This window comes from Notolepis coatsorum, assembly GCF_963971535.1.
Source record: "Notolepis coatsorum genome assembly, chromosome: 9".
Taxonomy (NCBI): Eukaryota; Metazoa; Chordata; class Actinopteri; order Aulopiformes; family Paralepididae; genus Notolepis; species Notolepis coatsorum.
Window position 1 is genome coordinate 74811692 of NC_140173.1, and position 20000 is coordinate 74831691.

Here is a 20000-nt window from a genome sequence, read left to right on the forward strand (position 1 = left end):
AGACTGCAGTAGCCTCTCTCTTTGTGTTGGCCTTAAGACTGCAGTAGCCTCTCTCTCTGTGTTGGCCTTAAGACTGCAGTAGCCTCTCTCTCTGTGTTGGCCTTAAGACTGCAGTAGCCTCTCTCTCTGTGTTGGCCTTAAGGCTGCAGTAGCCTCTCTCTCTGTGTTGGCCTTAAGACTGCAGTAGCCTCTCTGTGTTGGCCTTAAGGCTGCAGTAGCCTCACTGTGTTGGCCTTAAGGCTGCAGTAGCCTCTCTGTGTTGGCCTTAAGGCTGCAGTAGCCTCTCTCTCTGTGTTGGCCTTAAGGCTGCAGTAGCCTCTCTGTGTTGGCCTTAAGGCTGCAGTAGCCTCTCTCACTGTGTTGGCCTTAAGGCTGCAGTAGCCTCTCTCTCTGTGTTGGCCTTAAGGCTGCAGTAGCCTCTCTGTGTTGGCCTTAAGGCTGCAGTAGCCTCTCTGTGTTGGCCTTAAGGCTGCAGTAGCCTCTCTGTGTTGGCCTTAAGACTGCAGTAGCCTCTCTGTGTTGGCCTTAAGGCTGCAGTAGCCTCTCTGTGTTGGCCTTAAGGCTGCAGTAGCCTCTCTGTGTTGGCCTTAAGGCTGCAGTAGCCTCTCTGTGTTGGCCTTAAGGCTGCAGTAGCCTCTCTCTCTGTGTTGGCCTTAAGGCTGCAGTAGCCTCTCTCTCTGTGTTGGCCTTAAGGCTGCAGTAGCCTCTCTCTCTGTGTTGGCCTTAAGGCTGCAGTAGCCTCTCTCTCTGTGTTGGCCTTAAGGCTGCAGTAGCCTCTCTGTGTTGGCCTTAAGACTGCAGTAGCCTCTCTGTGTTGGCCTTAAGACTGCAGTAGCCTCTCTCTCTGTGTTGGCCTTAAGACTGCAGTAGCCTCTCTGTGTTGGCCTTAAGGCTGCAGTAGCCTCTCTCTCTGTGTTGGCCTTAAGGCTGCAGTAGCCTCTTTCTCTGTGTTGGCCTTAAGGCTGCAGTAGCCTCTCTGTGTTGGCCTTAAGACTGCAGTAGCCTCTCTCTCTGTGTTGGCCTTAAGACTGCAGTAGCCTCTCTCTTTGTGTTGGCCTTAAGACTGCAGTAGCCTCTCTCTCTGTGTTGGCCTTAAGACTGCAGTAGCCTCTCTCTCTGTGTTGGCCTTAAGACTGCAGTAGCCTCTCTCTCTGTGTTGGCCTTAAGGCTGCAGTAGCCTCTCTCTCTGTGTTGGCCTTAAGACTGCAGTAGCCTCTCTGTGTTGGCCTTAAGGCTGCAGTAGCCTCACTGTGTTGGCCTTAAGGCTGCAGTAGCCTCTCTGTGTTGGCCTTAAGGCTGCAGTAGCCTCTCTCTCTGTGTTGGCCTTAAGGCTGCAGTAGCCTCTCTGTGTTGGCCTTAAGGCTGCAGTAGCCTCTCTCACTGTGTTGGCCTTAAGGCTGCAGTAGCCTCTCTCTCTGTGTTGGCCTTAAGGCTGCAGTAGCCTCTCTGTGTTGGCCTTAAGGCTGCAGTAGCCTCTCTGTGTTGGCCTTAAGGCTGCAGTAGCCTCTCTGTGTTGGCCTTAAGGCTGCGGTAGCATTTGCCTCACTGCAGCAGAGAGAAGAGTCCATTGTTCGCATGGATACTTTAGGATTCTTTACACTATACTCACACACTATTATCTATCCTTCATTCTCTCCCCCCTTTCTCTTTCTGTTATTTTTCCTCCCTCACTGTCTTCCACTCCATCTCTCTCCACTCATCCCCTCCTTTTCTCCCCTCTCACTTCTACCCCTTCTCTGTCTCTTACCCTCTACTCCCTCCAGTACCCCCTTCTCCATCTCGTTATCCCTCCTTCTCTCCTCCTCTCTGCTCTGCACCTCCTCAGTTTTCCAGATGTTTGTGTTTTATTTCCACTCTGAGGTCCACACTCTATTCATTTAGCTAGCTGGACAGGAAGTCAGGCCTGTAGGGGGACGCCGCAATGTATTCCCCCAGTGGCCGATACGCCCATTGGAAACAAATGGGAACCGGCTTCTCGGGGTGGACTGAGGCTCCTGGAGCCAAAATGGCTGAAAAGGCCAACAATGAAATTAACGACTGTATAGTTCACTTCTCTTTCACCATCTATTGCACTCTCTTTCTCACATACAGTACAGACACTCTTACTCACGCTTTCTCTCACCCAATACTCATCCATCTCTCTCTCTCTCTCTCTCTCTCTCTCTCTCTCTCTCTCTCTCTCTCTCTCTCTCTCTCTCTCTCTCTCTCTCTCTCTCTCTCTCTCTCTCTCTCTCTTCTCTCTCTTCTCTCTCTTTCTCTCTCTCCATATCCAATATTTCCTCTCTAACACACCATATTGTTTCTGTGTCATGTTTCTCATTGCCGTTCTCTGTTGAGGTGCCAGCATGCGTCAGAAATCCTCCACGGGGTCTTAGAATAGAGCGGGTAATACATATGACATAAGCCCCATCACTGTTCCAGTAACCACCGGCACCAGAGAGGTTCTCTTCTGTCGGACAGCGATCAGGTGCATTAGTTCAAACCTCATGTCCCGAATTACAAACTGGCGTCGAGACCGTCAACCCGGGGGCTTGAAAACAACACCGTTTATGACTGCAGGCCGCTGGAAATGCAACACCGTTCACACAGACCCCGTGTCTTTTCATAGAGTTGGGGTTATGAGGCCTTCCTTGAGTCGTATGTGTGTTCCTCCGAGTGGGGTGTATGGTGGAGTGTGTGTGCGAGTGCGTGTACGCATGCATGTGTGTGTGTGTGTGTGTGTGAGCATGAGTTTGTACATGTGCATGTTGATAGTATATAGTATGCGTGCGTGCGTGCGTGCGTGCGTGTGTGTCTCCAGCAGGTCTGGTCTTGTGTAATCAGTGCGGTCTTCTCTCTGTATGTACTCATCAGTCAATGGAGCTTCAGGCACACAGAGATACCTCATCCTCTAGTAAAGACACACCTGGCTGAGAGAGAGAGATGGAGGAGACATCACTCATCTCTCTTTCTGTCACACTCTCTCTTCCTCTCTCTCTCAAACACACACAGACACAGTATCCTGGAGCGCTTCACACCGCAGTGGGATATGTCTTCCCCCAGCCTGTCTTTTCACCATGTTGATCAGGCATGTCTCTGATTATTGAGTGGTGGGCGTTCTCCTCCTTTGTCTGCGGCGGTCGGAGAAGCAGAGCCTTTTGATGGGCAGAGCATGAAGTGAACCTCTGGAGTGTTTATAAAGGGGTTACAGGGGGACTTATGAAAGGCTTATGTGGGATTTCCAAAGAATCGCCCTGGTTAATAAATGCAGGCCTGTTGGGTCCTGCGCTGAAGACACAGAGAGAGGGAACATTGGCCAGGCGTCACCCCAGCATGTGGGACTTGATGGCCCCTTTGGCAGGGCTGAGGGAGAGGGTATTCAGATTCAGATTCAGATGACTTTATTCACCATTTATGTAAACACAAATGGAACGTGATACGACATTCGTGCATAACTTTTTTCACAAATAAGAATAATAATAGTAAATAATAAATAATAAATAAAGTGCAAAACAGGACAGAACAGTGAGACAACGATAAAACAATGAAGTGCAGTGGTTGGAGACATGTTAACTGTTACAACCACAGCACACAACCCCTGGACTACTCCCCACCCGTGGACGTCTCCAGCCTGGACACTGCCTGGGGTCACATGGAGTGACCTTCCTACCCCCCATGTTGTACATTCAATATTTCCAACCTTGTCAAGCCTGGTACCTATTAAACACCCTAAACCGCCTCATTCTCCTGTACCTCGTGTTCTGCTCTTGGGTTCAAACCAAGACGCCACCCTAACAGTAACAGTCAGTGGCGTTGCGCAATATTTCGGGGCTCCTCCGCAGGTCGGACCATGGGGCCCCGCCCACTCCCCTAAATCAATAATAAAGTGACATGGGATAGACATCGCGGCCACTTAAAGCTTTTTTTTAAATGTTTATTTTTTCAGGCATCATTCATTGACAAATACAAGTGGCTTTGTATTTTATACAAGCACGTCTCCTGGAATTCTTCTGCGCAAAGTCCAACACTCTTTAAATCTAGTGTCGGCTCTCAATACTAGAAACGTTAATAATAATAATAATAATAATAATAATAATAATAATAATAATAATAATAATAATAATAATAATAATAATAATAATAATAATAATAATAATAATAATAATAATAATAATAATAATAATAATAATAATAATAATAATAATAATAATAATAATAATAATAATAATAATAATAATAATAATAATAATAATAATAATAATAATAATAATAATAATAATAATAATAATAATAATAATAATAATAGCTTCATTTTATATAGCGCCTTTCAAAAGACCCAAGGTCGCTTTACATAGGGGGGAAACTAACAAAAGTAACAAACATAGTGGACAGACACAACATAATTTTGTGCTGGCTGTTCGGTGACCGTCTGCCCATCACCTCCACCAAGCGTGGAGAATAAGAATAAATTATTGGCAGGGTCTCTCTAAAAAAGATTAAAGAACACGAATTCTCTCGCTCTCATTTGGCAGCATGTGTCGTTTATGATACGCGGCGGCGGAAACATAATCTGACCATTGACGCACAAATATCATCTGATAGTTTTACGAGAGAGTTGGGGTTTTGGACCGAGGTCCTAACCAGAATAATGTTAGTACACTAACACTGGCCTCTCGCAACTCTGCTTTCCGGAGTCAGTGAGAAAATAGGTGATATAGATAATGGTAACTATAGAACTTATGGCCGTTATGCGCACAATTGAAACCATGTACTAAAACATTTATGGATTAGATTCCAATTCCAATGTAACCTGTAGCCTAATCCTACTGGTTATCGCGAATAAAACGTTCTATTATTCTAATCTGTCTGGGCGGCTGTAGCGTGGCTGGGCTGTCTGTCTGCCTGGTCTCGGAGCTGACCGGGGGGTTGCTAGTGGTGGCCGGGCTGGGTGAAGAGCTTACTGCCGATGCATCTTCAGTAACGTTAGAGTCAGTCTACCTTTGCTGCCTGCTGGACCAATGATGTTCTGTTTGGTAGCTTTGCCGTCTCCTGTTCGGCTTTCGCTCTCATCTTGTTTTTCTGAGCACCGCTTGGGTATTTGTGCTTCATTTTTACCGGCGCTTCCCGCTTTGTTTTGAACGCTGCCCAGCCTGCCAATGAACATTAGTTATCAGCCGGCTAGCCCTATCGCAGGTGAGCAAATAATATGATACACTGTTGTACTACAGCGTACACATGACGGGAACGGGGTGCCTAGCAAAATAGCAGGGAGGGGGGGGCCCCGCCCTCTGCACCCTGTTCCCGATTTACGAAATCTAAGAGGATAGGGGGGGGGGGGGGCGGGTGGAGAGATGGGACCTGTAGCCGTGTTCTAGGAGTCTTCATCTGATAGGGCTGCTCGTAAATACAGGAATACATCACTGGGAACCACAATAATGCTCATACATACACACACTGGTACACACACATACACTGGCACACGCACACACACACACACACACACACACACACACACATCTGTTAAGTATCACAGCCCCTCATCCACCAGGGAGCTATCGCAGGGCTCTTCAAAAACAGACAGCAATCATCATCTCAGAGAGAATGAAAAGCAACAGAGCGTGTAAAGAGAGGGGGAGCTGGAATAGGAAAATAACAAGGCCTTAGATCCTGGTGTCTCAAGCTATGGACTAGGACCCACAACGGGACACGGGAGGTCTGGAGAGTTGCAGACCGAGCTCCAGGGAACAAGACTCTGTTGGGTCTCACGCTGATAAGCCTTTGTAGGCGATGAGGAGAATATACCACTATTACTGGTATTTGATTATCAAGCCATATTACAGGATATGGTAATAGTATCAAAGCATTTCCTCAGTGCTGACACTGAGGAACCAGATCTGCGTCTTGACAACGACTACACGTCATTGAGCTTTTTCTGGTTCTTTCTGACTGCATACTTATAACATATACACTACAAAAGCAAACGGGAAAAGGCCAAATGTTCACATTTAACAGCAACACGTAAAGGCTATATGCTCGCGGACTGCCGGTTGCTCAGTGTGCAGTCAAGCAGAGCTCAGAATTGTCCAGTGATCCGTAGTTTATGCGTGTAAATCACAATAAGGTGTATGTACGAAAAAAGTGCATCCTATCAATTTCCCCCAAACTAAAGATCACAGTATCAGTAAAGTTATGGATTTGATCTGCACTCTGTATCTCCCAAACAATATCATTAAAGATGAAATATTAAACTGGACTTTAAAGGAAAACTTCAACATTTTGGGAAATTAGCTTATTTGCCATCTACCCTGGAGTTAGACAAGAAGAATCGATACATACCTTTTTTCTTCTCTGTGCATGCAGTAGGAGTAGGAAGACGCGCACCGTTAGCCTAGCTTAGCGTCAGTCACTGGAAGTAGGTTCCTCCATTAGCCTAGTTCCCAACGTTTTCCTACTCCTACTGCATGCACAGAGAAGAAAAAGGTATGTATCTTCTTGTCTAACTCCAGGGTAGATGGCAAATAAGCTAATTTCCCAAAATGTTGGAGTTTTCCTTTAAGAAGTCTTTATTTGTGAACACACATGGAGTGATTTTTCTTTGGGTCGTCAATGAAATTTCCTCTCTGCACTTCCCCCCAAGGGCAGCCGGGAGCAGACATGGGCATTCGTCAGGGACACGACAGTGTTAGCGATCTGTTCTGCATGTTTTTTCATTGGGTTTATCTCATTTTCTGGAGGGGAAACCCTTGCGAACATGGGGGAGAGAACATGCAAACTCCACACACAGAGAGGCCCGGTCCCAAAGCGGGAATCGAACCCAGGACCTTCTTGCGACAGTGAAAAGTATAGTATCGGAGCATCCCCGCCGACGAGTAAAGAGTGGGTTCATGGGGTGTGCGTGCATGAGCCATTTGCCTGCCCATGCATGAGTGTGTGTGCTTGCGTGCATGCGTGTGTTTGGATTTTGTGGTCCGCTGAGTACACATAACTCAAAAAACACACCCGTGTTCGGCACAAAAGGCTCTCGGACGGCTGTGATTGGTTGCAGCAGGACATGCTGATCCTAGCTAAATCTCCACGAAGGGGGGAGAGACAGGGAGAGAGGGAGAGAGAGAGGGGGAGAGAGAGGGAGAGAGAGCGAGAGAGCGAGGGGGGGGGGGAGACAGAGGCAGAAAGGAGAAAAAGAAAGGAGAGAGGGAGATTATGAAACAAAGAAAGATAGAGACAGAGTGATGTGGAGAGAGGGAGAGAAAGAGAGAGAGAAAGAGAGAGAGAGAGGGGGATAGGGAGGGTAGAAAGAAACAGAGGTGGAGAGAAAGAGTGAAACATTGAGCGAATCTATTAGCTCATCCCAGGAGTGAGTTCCAGAGCATTCCTGCTCTTATTGTACATGATGTAAGGTCCTCTTTAGCCTATTGACCTTTTGTACAAGACTTAGGGAGTGCACACACACGCACACACACACACACACACACACACACACACACACACACACACACACACACACACACACACACACACACACACACACACACACACACACACACACACACACACACACACACACACACACACACACACACACACACACACACACACACACACACACACACACACACACACACACACACACACACACACACACACACACACACACACACACAATCAGACTCCCTCCCTACGCTCTCCTTACGATGAGAACTGTCATCTGGTTTGAGCTCAGCTAGTACAGCTCACTCCAAAGGTAAACACACAGTGGAGATATTCCAGCCTTATCACCCCTCCCTCCCCCCCCCACCCCACCCACTCACCCAACCACCCCCATTGATAAGTCTTTTTTGCAGTGAGCCCCGGAGCGTTTCACAGTACAGATCGGCCCTTTTGTGCTTCACGAAGCCCGGGGGTTGGTCGATGAGATGGAGCTGGAGCTCAGGGGGCGAGGGCGGGCTGCTTTGCCTCGATTAGTGCCACAGGGGCCGGGCTTGGTGGAGTGGCGAGAGGCCTACCACCTCCTCCCTCCATGGTCATAAAGGGGCTCTATCTCACCCACATAATTAGGGTCAGATCTTACCGTCAGGGTTACCCCTCTCCTCCTGCTCTCCTCCTGCTCTCCTCCACAATCACTCCACCCCTCTTTCATCTCCCCGTGAAGAATGTTTGTTTATCTTTTACCCTCTCCAGATAGGCCCGGAACAAAGATGCTTTGTGTGAGTGTGAGTGTGTGTGTGTGTGTGTGTGTGTGTGTGTGTGTGTGTGTGTGTGTGTGTGTGTGTGTGTGTGTGTGTGTGTGTGTGTGTGTGTGTGTGTGTGTGTGTGTGTGTGTGTGTGTGCGTGCGTGCGTGTGTGTGTGTGTGTAGATGTGTGTGTGTGTGTGTAGGTGTGTGTAGGTGTGTGTGCGTGTGTGTGTGTGTGTGTGTGTGTGTGTGTGTGTGTGTGTGTGTGTGCGCGCGTGTGTGTGCATGCAAGCCGAAGGTCCAACAAGAAAAAGTCACTATCATTTCCCTGATAATCATTGGACTCTTTGCATGGAAAGTTGATTTAGTGTGTGAAGGAATTTGCTGTGAAGGAATGTTTAGTTCGGGTAATTGTTGTGGGATTTGCTGCTTGTGTGTGAATGAAGTAAGAAACTGTGTGCTTGTGGTTGCTTGTGCTGTGTGTGTGTGTGTGTGTGTGTGTGAGTGTGTAGTGTGTGTGTGTGTGTGTGTGTGTGTGTGTGTGTGTGTGTGTGTGTGTGTGTGTGTGTGTGTGTGTGTGTGTGTGTGTGTGTGTGTGTGTGTGTGTGTGTGTGTGTGTGTGTGTGTGTGTGTGTGTGTGTGTGTGTGTGTGTGAGGATCTGTCCTCACCATATCTTGAAAAGTAATGGCCGGATTGCCATGGAATTTGCTTTGCAAAGTCTGTGTTGAGCTCAGCTGTATTCCAACCCTACAGTAGTTGAACAGTTGGAAGACAGTACTGTATGCAGGCCAAGGTGTTGTAAACTTCTTTGGAATGCAAATACAGCAATCTTCTTTCTCCTTCCCCCCCATTTAAATGCAAATACTGTAATCCAACCCTAATTTTTGAAAAACTTGGTCTTGTCCTAATCTTTGTTGTCATTTGACTTGATCTTGGTCTCTTGACTTGACTTGAAAGTTACAGACACAGTTGAGAACAGTATGAAGGTTACAGACACAGTTGAGATCAGTATGAAAGTTACTCAGACCATAACAAAATAACAACAATCCTCCATTAGTCTGTGCACCTGAGACGCCCACATACAGATTGCTAAAGCACAAACTAAAATAAAGAATAATAATAATTATAATAAATATCTGAATTACAATAACTATGCAACATTGATACTGTATGAATAAAATATAGATTTGTATTTAATGTCTGCAGTTAGTGGGTATACTGTATATTTATTTATTCGGGAGTACAGAGTACATCAAACATTTGTTTTTGTTTTCTTTAAAAAAAAGTATATCTTGCAGCATATTTTAAGTTTTTCTTTCTTATATTAAAGTATATTTAGTTTTTAAGAATTGTAAAGGATAGGCAAAAATAAGCATGTGCTTCAGCCTATTCCTTTTTTCGATCATTGAATTTGGAGTTTTTTCTTTTTCTTTTGAAGGTCCACACACGTGTGTTTTTGATTGATCTGTAAACAAAGACCGAAAATAAACTATTCATCGTCATCATCTGCTGAAGGCATTTAATTTCCCATCACATCATTGCAAAATTAGATGTTGTGAGTTGCTCTGGAAAATAGGTACCAGTGATGGGAGATCCATCAGTCTTCCTGAGGTCGGCCCATGACAGGAGGCCGGTCACCCTGAACCCTGTGTGGTCCTCTATAGAGGAAGAGACGGTCACCCACATGTTGGTGATGTACTGTAGTTGGTGATCTCCGAGCCACCCTCGTCTTTGGAGCGCCCCACTTCAGAGTGGCCGTCTGCCGTCACCTCCTTGAACTTGATGGGCTGCACGGGGAGGCCAGGCTTACCCACCACCCTGGAGGAGGAGCCATGGAATGAAATATGAATCGACTGGAACACGGATTTTACTGATGGAGCATTTGCCAAATGACAATGTAAACAATGAAATTAGTTAAGGTTGGAAATTACAATAACTGCCAGATATTGAAACTTGAAGTAATCCTGGAAAATGAGGTAAGTCCACTCACTCCTCGGACATTATTTTGACAAAACACAAAGAAAATCCAGACGGAATTATTATTTAGTTTTCCCACTAATCATTAAAATGGTCATAACTTTTGAACAATAGATTATATTTCAAATCTGTCAGCTCTTCTATACTGCCCACAAAATTGTCTATATCCCATACACTCTAAGTTTCCTGCTAACTTGTCAGTAAAGTTGGTTAAAATGCAGTTGTTTGTTGAAATGTGGTGTCCGGACAAGATTTTTGTAAAAATGTCTGTATCAAATATGAAAAATATGAATAATAATAATCGATAATCATACAGATATTTTATATCCTTTGAAAGCCCTAGATGTTATATTCAAAATGGTACTATATATATTTACTTTGAGCATACCTACAAACAAACAGATATTCATCATAAACCCAGTTAATTTTCAAATGGAATTGTTTTATTTAGTTGTATTACTAATAACTATAATTGTCATAACGTTTGAACAATCGATGTTATTTCAAATCTGTCAGCAGTTCCATATTGTCCACAGAATTGTCTATATCCCATACCCTCTAATTTTTATACCCTTCTAGCTTGTCAGTAAAGTTGTCAAAAATGCAATTGTTTGTTGAAATTGGTGGCCGGACACGATTTTTGGTAAAAAATGTCTGTATCAAATATGAAAAATATGAATAATAGTAATCATGATAATCATAGAGGACAGTGTCTCTTTAACTATGGGTTCTGATTCTGAGCAAGTACAGTATGATGAGGGCCAACAATGTTTAACACTAGAATCTCCAGGCAGCCAGGGCTTTAGATATCTGTCTCAACTGCAGTGAAATGATTTGTAGAATTGATGGGTAACTCTGTGCCCAATCTGTTTGTAATAATCGCATATACTGTAGCAATGAAAATTAACGTTAGAGCAATTAACGTTAGATATTTTCACGATAACGGCAGTTGGTTGAGTTCATTATTATGTGCGACCACCGCAGAGCACTAACGTTAGCTAACTTAACGTTATAACTGTAAGCAGTGTTGACGTGTTTCATCATGTTAGGCTACAGTAGGCTGTTAGTCATTGTGAGATTGTCGATTGTTAAACAAAACAAAACCTACCGTGCTGTTTTGTCCTTCCTGTTGGTATTATTAATCCACTTCTGGTGAATATCTTGCATCATCTGCACAAAGAATTGTGTCCTCTATCGACGCAGATCATCTCTCTCTCTCTCTCTCTCTCTCGCTCGTGTGTCGCATTGACACAATGGCGACTTCAATGTTGGTTCGCTGTTATCGCCCAAAGGACATTTAATAAAACGAGGCATTACAGTACATGTACTGTATTTAGCCAAACACGTTGCCAGAACACCACCATTTCATTTTTATAAATGTATTATATCAAAAAAATAAAACAGGATTCAAACAAGTTTCACCAGGTTATGAGACATGGCTTAGATTCAGAGACGGCAATAATCCTGCTAAACCACGGTCTCACACAGAAAATGCATTGAGAATCTATAATGTTATATTACACACTAACTGTTAAAATAGTTGGTAAACAAACTTGATGCTGAAAATATACACTTTGACTGCTGATTTGACAGGTTTTAACTCTTTAATTATTTTATTCAGCAACATTGCGTGTTTAAACAAACTTATTGTTACCAAAAAGCATTACAATAACAGCGTTGTGATCGCTCCTCGTGATGAATGAACAGACAGGTGTGCGTCGGGCCGTCTAATGAAGTTAACAGACTTTGCGCCTCCTGGCGGGCATATAACAGAACAGCAACCTGGTTTCCTAATGAATTCCCATGCCGTTAGACCACCGTGCGCTCGTCACGGCAAAATGGTTAGGAAAACGAATGGCTGCATCTGTACACACATAGACACGTACACACACTCTTGGCATTTGTCATGTGTAGGTGGGTTTTCCAGCAAACTCACCACTCTCGCTGCCGTTGAATTCGTAAGGGCTGCTACCACATAGTAGTACTCATCCGCGGTAATATTCCTGAGAGCGAATTGGGCTTCGCGCGAACCAAGCGTTGGCACTCTGCGCAGCTTGAGTGAAACTGCGTTCAAAGTTCTGCGATCTGCGTTCTGTTGTTCAGTTGACATGTTCGATATAATCTCCGAAATACGTCCAAGGGTCACAAATGTAGGAATGCAGTAATGATAGCGTAGACGGAGTCGTGTTCCGATGCAAAAACACTAGTTTATTACGCATGCTACTGTCTCACAAACAACACTTCCATTCAACTTTCACTGTCTCTCTTTATCTACGTCATCCCCCGCTAAGGGTCATGGGAGATGTAGTAAACACCACAAAAGGCTAGAATGCCGTGAATTGTGTCCCAGTAAGTAGCCACTACACGCAAATCATTAATCATACATCCAAAATAGCATACGTTTATTATTATACACGATGATGATACAGCTCCCAGGGGAGCTTTAGAGACCCCCAGGGGAGCTGATGTCTGATCTAGGGGAGCTATAGCTCCCCGGGCTCCCCTCTTGGATCGCACCCTGCCCCCCCCCCCTCTCCCCCCTTTAGTTTGTGTACACACTCAGTCTTGGTGCGCTCTGGGTTTTGTTTACGGTTTGCGTTTTGAGCTTGTAAGCTAAGCTTGCCGTAGGCGATGATGTCACGCTCGAAAATGTAAACAGGAAGACACGGTGGACACTGGATGCTGATATAAAATAAAACAAATAACCAATAAATATGAAGTTATATTTGAACCTCTGTTGTCAAGCCTTGTCAATATAACCCACCCCCTTTTCACGAATGGATGGTGTTGTAAAGTTCGCTTTTGAGCGTTTCCCAGGGCTAACGCTAAGCTAACGGCTAACGCTAGTTAGCTTAGCCTAGTATTAGTCTAGTATAGCCACTGTAGCACTTATTTTTCAGCAAAGAACGTGCAATAAACAAAACGGATACATTCACTGTGTGTTCTGCCTCTCATTTGTTGATGAAACAAAACTAACATCAACACAATTGTCATTTCATGAGTATTTTGTTGGGGCGAGGGGGGGGGGGGGGGGCCAAGATATTTTGGTCCGCCAAAGGGGGGCCTGACAGAAAAAGTTTGAGAAGCACTGGACTAAGGTGATGGCACATATAGGCATGCTGCAGCCTCAACCCTCTGCCCTCAGATTCATCACTGGTGATAGATATGACACTCATCACTGTGTCCTTTATGAGATGGTTGGTTGGCCTCTGATGTCACTCACTATATGTGTTGTGATGAATAAACCTCTTGAATCTTGAATCTTGATGGAGAGGTGCAACAAACACTGCCATCTGTCTTACTGGTAAGCGACCTCCTTATATTACATCATTATTGGAATGGAATGTTGCTAACCTATGTAACCCGTCCTAGTTACTGGCTGGTCCTTAAGGTCCCCTGAGTTTGCTCCTCACAGGGTAAATCTGCATTTCACTATGATGCCCCTAGCTCATGAAACGAACCCCAACAGAACTATCTTGGCCCAACAAAGGCTGTTGTCATGCAGATTTGTCCCATTTGGTAAATTTTCAGCGGAGGGACTTACTTTACTTACTTTACCATTGTTTCTTTTGTTACTGTATTCTTGTTGTTGTTTTGTATATGTGTAATATGGACCTTGAGTCTGAAATAAAGTCTTCATCATCATCATCATCATCATCATCATCATCATCATCATCATCATCATCAATAATAACAATAATAATGATGATAATCATACACATATTTGACATCATTGGAAAGCCCTAGTTGTTACCTTCAAAATGTTACCAAATATGAGGTACTTTGACATACCCAGTAACTAATAATCGATCACAAACCGATGTACGTTCAAGTTCATGCATTTTCTAACTGGGCCAGTGGTCTCAGGAGGGTTGAGATTCTCCCCTCTGGTACAGAGTTTAAGACCTTGATCACTAATCATTGCCAATAAAGTTGTACGTGTAGTTGATTTGTTATCCTTGCTTTTGTCTACCCTCGTCTTGTTGTATTGTTGTGATTTTCTATGTTGTGATTTCTATGATGTATTCAGGGCCGCCTGGGTAAAATGCGAGGCCCTGTGCGAGATTTAAACGCGATATATATATATAATTTTTTTTTTTTTTTTATACAGTCAACATATTCTTAAATAATAGCGCTGCCCGAGGCTGGGCATGATACAGTCAACATATAGCAAGAGAGAGAGCGAGAGAGAGCTCCCGTTCTACAGTCAATATACAGTGTACAGAGAGAGAGAGAGAGAGAGAGAGAGGGAGAGAGAGAGAGAGAGAGAGAGAGAGAGAGAGAGAGAGAGAGAGAGAGAGAGAGAGAGAGAGAGAGAGAGAGAGAGAGAGACACATTGGAAAGAAATTGAAATGCTATTTGGCCCTAAACAGAGAGTACACAGTGGCAGAATACCTGAGCACTGTGACTGAAGATCCTTGACTAGGTATAGACTCAGCGAGCACAGCCTAGCCATCGAGAAAGGCCGCCATAGGCAGACTGTGTGTGTTAGAAAGAGAGAGAGAGAGAGAGAGAGCATGTGTGTTTGTCGTGTGTGTGTTAGAGAGAGAGCATGTATGAGAGAGATAAGCAAAGATGAGCCCCTAAAGGATATTCAACTTTTAATGGAAGAACAAAACAGAAGGAAAAGATAACTTCACAAAGGCAACATGAATATACATAGATCCAAAAGGACAAAGATCAACACTTAAATCCAAAGAGAAGAGGGTCTATACCAGAGAAAACAAAGCAGCAAGGAGCCAATGGCCGACATCAGCTAAATAGGCTAGCCAGGTACTGACACCAGGCCACACACAGCTTTGGCCAACGGCCCAACGCTACCCAAGCTACACAAACGACCAAGACAATTCACACACAGCACATGTCGTATCTCCAAATGTTGTGAAGTAACATATGTTTTGCCTGGAAAAAACATCGTTATTAACAAAACATTCGGGAGGGGAAGGAAGGAAGAGTGGGGTAATGTCATGACATTTTAATTCATCTTACCTGCACCAAGGAACGCAGGGCGAAAGGCCGCAACACAGGTCTCCACAGGTCTCCACGTTGACGAAAGGCCTCTCGCTGGCGGGACAAAAAGAAGCTATGGCCGGAGCCTTGTCATGGTGCAGGCCCGACTACATCTTCTGTCAAAGATGATGTCGTAGTCAGAGTGCCAGAACCCCCTGCTATTCTCACGGCTAATGTCAATGGTCGTAGCACAAGCTAACAGCTAACTCTAGGCTAACTGATAGCATCAAACTAACGTTCCCAGCCGAGCGCAGCCGGCAGCTAACGTCGTAGCTAAACAGCTAACTGGCTAACAGTTAGCTCAACCCGGCTATCGCTAACCAGTAGCTAACGCAGAAGCAAGCTATGCGGCTACCACTGAAAAACTGTACAACGTGAGAAAAGCAATACAGGTGCTGACACCAGGCCACACACCGTTAGCTACTAGTACTACAACAGCTAGTCGGCCAGTTTGGCTCCAGAGAGAGAGAGAGAGAGAGAGAGAGAGAGATATCCACGGTGGGAATAGAATAGAGTGCATTAAAACTCACCAAACGTCCAAGAGGATGGAGACAACCGCGTGGAGTTGACGAAGTTCATCTGCCGAACGACCATCCTCTTCATCTTGGCTGCACGCGCTGTCTCTAGGTTAGCTAACGCTAGTTAGCCTTTAGCTAAGCTAGCTACTAGCCGACATCATCATGGCTATATCCCGACTGAACCACACTTAATATTATAACGTAGCTAAAGCTAACTAGCTGTCCCTGTCTTTAGCCGGGATGGCTAGCCTGACTGAACTGTCTAACATGCAACAACTTTCATCTTCAGTCTATCTGCCGAACGATGTCCTCTTCATCTTGGCTGGCATAACCTCCAATGCTGCACGCGCGAAATAGTCAGACGCTAGTGATGGGTCGGTCATGAGCAACTCGTTCATAAGAGCCGATTCATTGCCGTGAGCGTGAGTCGAATCACTCACGTCTGGCAATGAGTCGGTTCACGCCCCCCCCCCCCGGCACGCACACAGACACACACAATGAACTCAACAGACGCTACCTGGCTGTAACCCCTCCCCTCATTGAAACCAATTCTGCTGCCTGCAGAGCCTCAGAGCCAGGAATGTGTCTAATGTGAAATATATAAGCATATAAGCAAAACTAGATTTTAGGTCTGTGATGAAAAAGGGCCTCGCGGGAAGGGGGGCCTCGCAAAAAATAAATAAAAATAATAATAATAATAATAATAAATAAAAAATATTTTTGTGCGAGGCCCCCCTTCCTGCGAGGCCCTGTGCGACCCCCTGAGGCGGCCCTGGCTGTATTTATGATTGATTTCTTCGATTGTATGTAAACTCACCCTGATTGTTGCTGGCTGGTCTAGCGACCACCGCCATCAAGCCTCTTCAACTCATCCAGAACGCAGCCGCCCGCCTGATCTCCAACCTACCAAAGTCAGCCCATGTTACCTCACTTCTTAGGGACCTGCACTGGCTCCCCATCGCCGCACGAATCTGCCATCGACCTGGAATATTGCACGGCGAAGAGAACGGCTCCCGTCTACCTCCGGTCAATGGTCTCTAACTACACACCCTCAAGACCCCTCCGCTCTGCATCTTCTGGCCGCCTCAGACCCACTCCTCTCCGAGCTCCGGGAGGGTCATCAAAGAGAAGCCGCTTATTCTCGGTCCTTGCTCCACAATGGTGGAACGAACTGCCCACCACAGTTAGGACAGCCGAAACCTGACCAATCTTTTGCCTACGACACACTTCTTCAATCAATATTTGAAATAAAAAAGAAATACTAACCTTCTTACTGTGTCCTCTACTAATAATAATAATAATAATACATTTGATTTATATAGCGCTTTTCAAGAACCCAAAGGCGCTGACAATAAGCAAAACAAATAAACAGAGAAACAAAGAACCACAAGGAATAAGCAACAGTATGAATCAGGGAAGTAAGGAAACCGAGGGGAGGGGGGGGGGGGGGGGGGGGCAGGAGACAGAGATAACTAGGGAAGGGGAAGGGGAGGTGGTAGGTTGGAGGAGGGTGGTTATGGGTAGGGAAGGGTGTATGCTTGGGAGAACAGGTAGGTACTACTACTACTACTACTACTACTACTGTCATGCACTCTTCCTGATATACTAACATACACTCGACACTGTAGCAGTCAAGTTTGGAGTTATTAGTCAGCTAATAGAGTTGTGCCCTTCCTGCTGACTTGTCGTACAAAACGTGTAAGTCGCCTTGGATAAAAGGGTCAGTTAAATGACTAAATGTAAATGTGACGTGTAAATGAGGGGAAACCTCAGTCTGAATCAAGGTTTGAGGTCATTAACAGGCTACTAGTCCTGTGCGAATAGGCTACTCGTCATGGGATAGTGAGCTCGTCTAATCTTTAGGCGTTCCAACCTGTTTATTTCTTGGCTAGAAGTCTGTGCCAATAGACCTGTCTCAACCCTGCCCCTTTTCTTGATCCTCCAATCACAGCTGTCGCTTACCTCGGACAACTTGGTTTGTCCGAGGTAAGCGACAGTTGTGATTGGAGGATCAAGAAAAGAGGGCAGGGTTTGAGACAGGTCCATTCATCATGGAGTAGATGCTTTAACCCTTTCACTGCCACATGACAGCGGTTAACCCTTTCACTGTGACAATACAGAAGGTTAGCCCTTTACTATCACACAACCGACGGCGATGCTCCATCATTAGCATCATTAGCTCCGCGGATTCTAGTCGTGTGGCAGTGAAAGGGTTAAGGGGGGTAGTTAAGTGTCTGGACTCCCCACAACACCGGGACTGTAAGAGCGGACTGCTGACACCTCTGAGGTGTGATAGACCCACCTCAGCCCAAACGGCCCTACTACAGCAGGTCAGTCTGAATAGCTAGTCTCTATGTCCCATCGCAAACACATACACACACACACACACACACACACACACACACACACACACACACACACACACACACACACACACACACACACACACACACACACACACACACACACACACACACACACACACACACACACACACACACACACACACACACACACACACACACACACACACACTCACACACGCACATGTGAACACTCACACACAGGCACACTTGCAAACATGCGCAAACGTACAGTGTACACAAATAGAGAACACACACACTTCACAAATGTATCACAACATACATACAAATGTGTAATGTATATTATGCACACACACGCACGCACACAAACACACACACAGAACACATTGTATGGAAAGGCCACATTTCTGTGGGATATGGGAGTGGTAGCGTGTGTGCAGGGTACCAGCCAATCAAATCACCTCAACCTCCGATACTGTAAAGGCCAATCATATTGGCTCTCTGCTCCCCACCCCACCTTCTTCTGTGTGTGTGTGTGTGTGTGTGTGTGTGTGTGTGTGTTTGTGTGTGTGTGTTTGTGTGTGTGTGCGTGTGTGTGTGTGTGTGTGTGTGTGTGTGTGTGTGTGTTTGTGTGTGTGTGTTTGTGTGTGTGTGCGTGTGTGTGTGTGTGTGTGTGTGTGTGTGTGTGTGTGTGTGTGTCTCGGGTGTATGGGTTTGTTTGGAGGGGTATGTGCGTGTGTGTGTGTGTGTGTGTGTGTGTGTGTGTGTGTGTGTGTGTGTGTGTGTGTGTGTGTTCATGTGTACATGTTTGTGTGTGTGATCTCTCTCTGATCTGAGGTCAGGTATGATCTGGCGTAGAGGCGGTGGGCTGTGTGTGTGTGTATGGATGGAGGGAGTGGTGATAGAGGAACTGGATAATGACCTAAGTGGGTGGAGGACGACGGAGGGAGAGAGATGAGAAGTGGAGCGACTTGAGGAAGGGAGGAATGGGTGGTGGGTGGTGGGCAGAGCATGTGAGCGGCGCGGACGAGAAATCCGCTCTTCGCTCTAGACGGCTTGTTCCGCTCCGCTAATCGCTCATGTTGACCCCGCCGCCACGCCGCTCAGCGCTCCTCTCCGCTCACCTTCATTTACGAATCAAGCGCTCCCCGCTCCACAGCTCGCTCAGCAGATTTTTTTTTTTTTTTGGAGCATGATGTAAATTAGCTTGATTTGACCAAACTACAACAGTCAACACCCCCTGGGCCCCTTAACAATTGTTTGTATTGAGCCGTATTGTAATTGTACCCATTCTGCAATGTTGAATAACGTTTATATCCATTAAACTAGCTCTACTAAGCGATGGTAGCTAGCCTAGCCACAATGCTATGGTCGCTGCCATTCACGTTAGCATGTAAGCTAACAACAACAACAATGGCGGATTCTACTTTGGTCTAGCAGGATGTGAGTGACGGTTCACCCTTCTCATTGGTTGAAAATGGCCTTCATGTTTGTACATCGCCACCTGTTGCTTTGGCATTGTACTACATGTATATTACATCAGTTTCTGAGCGGACCGGAGCGGATTGGAGCGGAGGAGAACTCTCGCTCCGGAAGTCGCGCCGACCCATTTTAAAACCCACTCCGTCGCTCACGTCAAAACCGCCCACTCCGCTCCCCGCACCGCTCTCGCGCCGCGCCACTCACATGCTCTGGTGGTGGGTGGGGGTGGGGTATGTGGGGTTCTGGAAGAGAAATGAGAAACATGCTGTCCGGTCCAAGCTATATCACCCTATTCCAAATAGGTTTCAAATGGTGAGAGACAGGCCCCATGAAGAGCCATGACACTCACATAAGCCTTCAGTCCACAGCGCTGCATGTGCTGAATGGATTGGCCTCAGAGAACCGAGCTGGAGGCACGTCCATGACCGACAGGGTCCCCCTGTAGAGCTGTTTGTTCTGGCCGGAGTTCCCTGTCTGAGCGATACGGGGCTCCGCCCGAGCACGCCCCGCTCACATCCCCAGTAACGGCCCTCGTAAG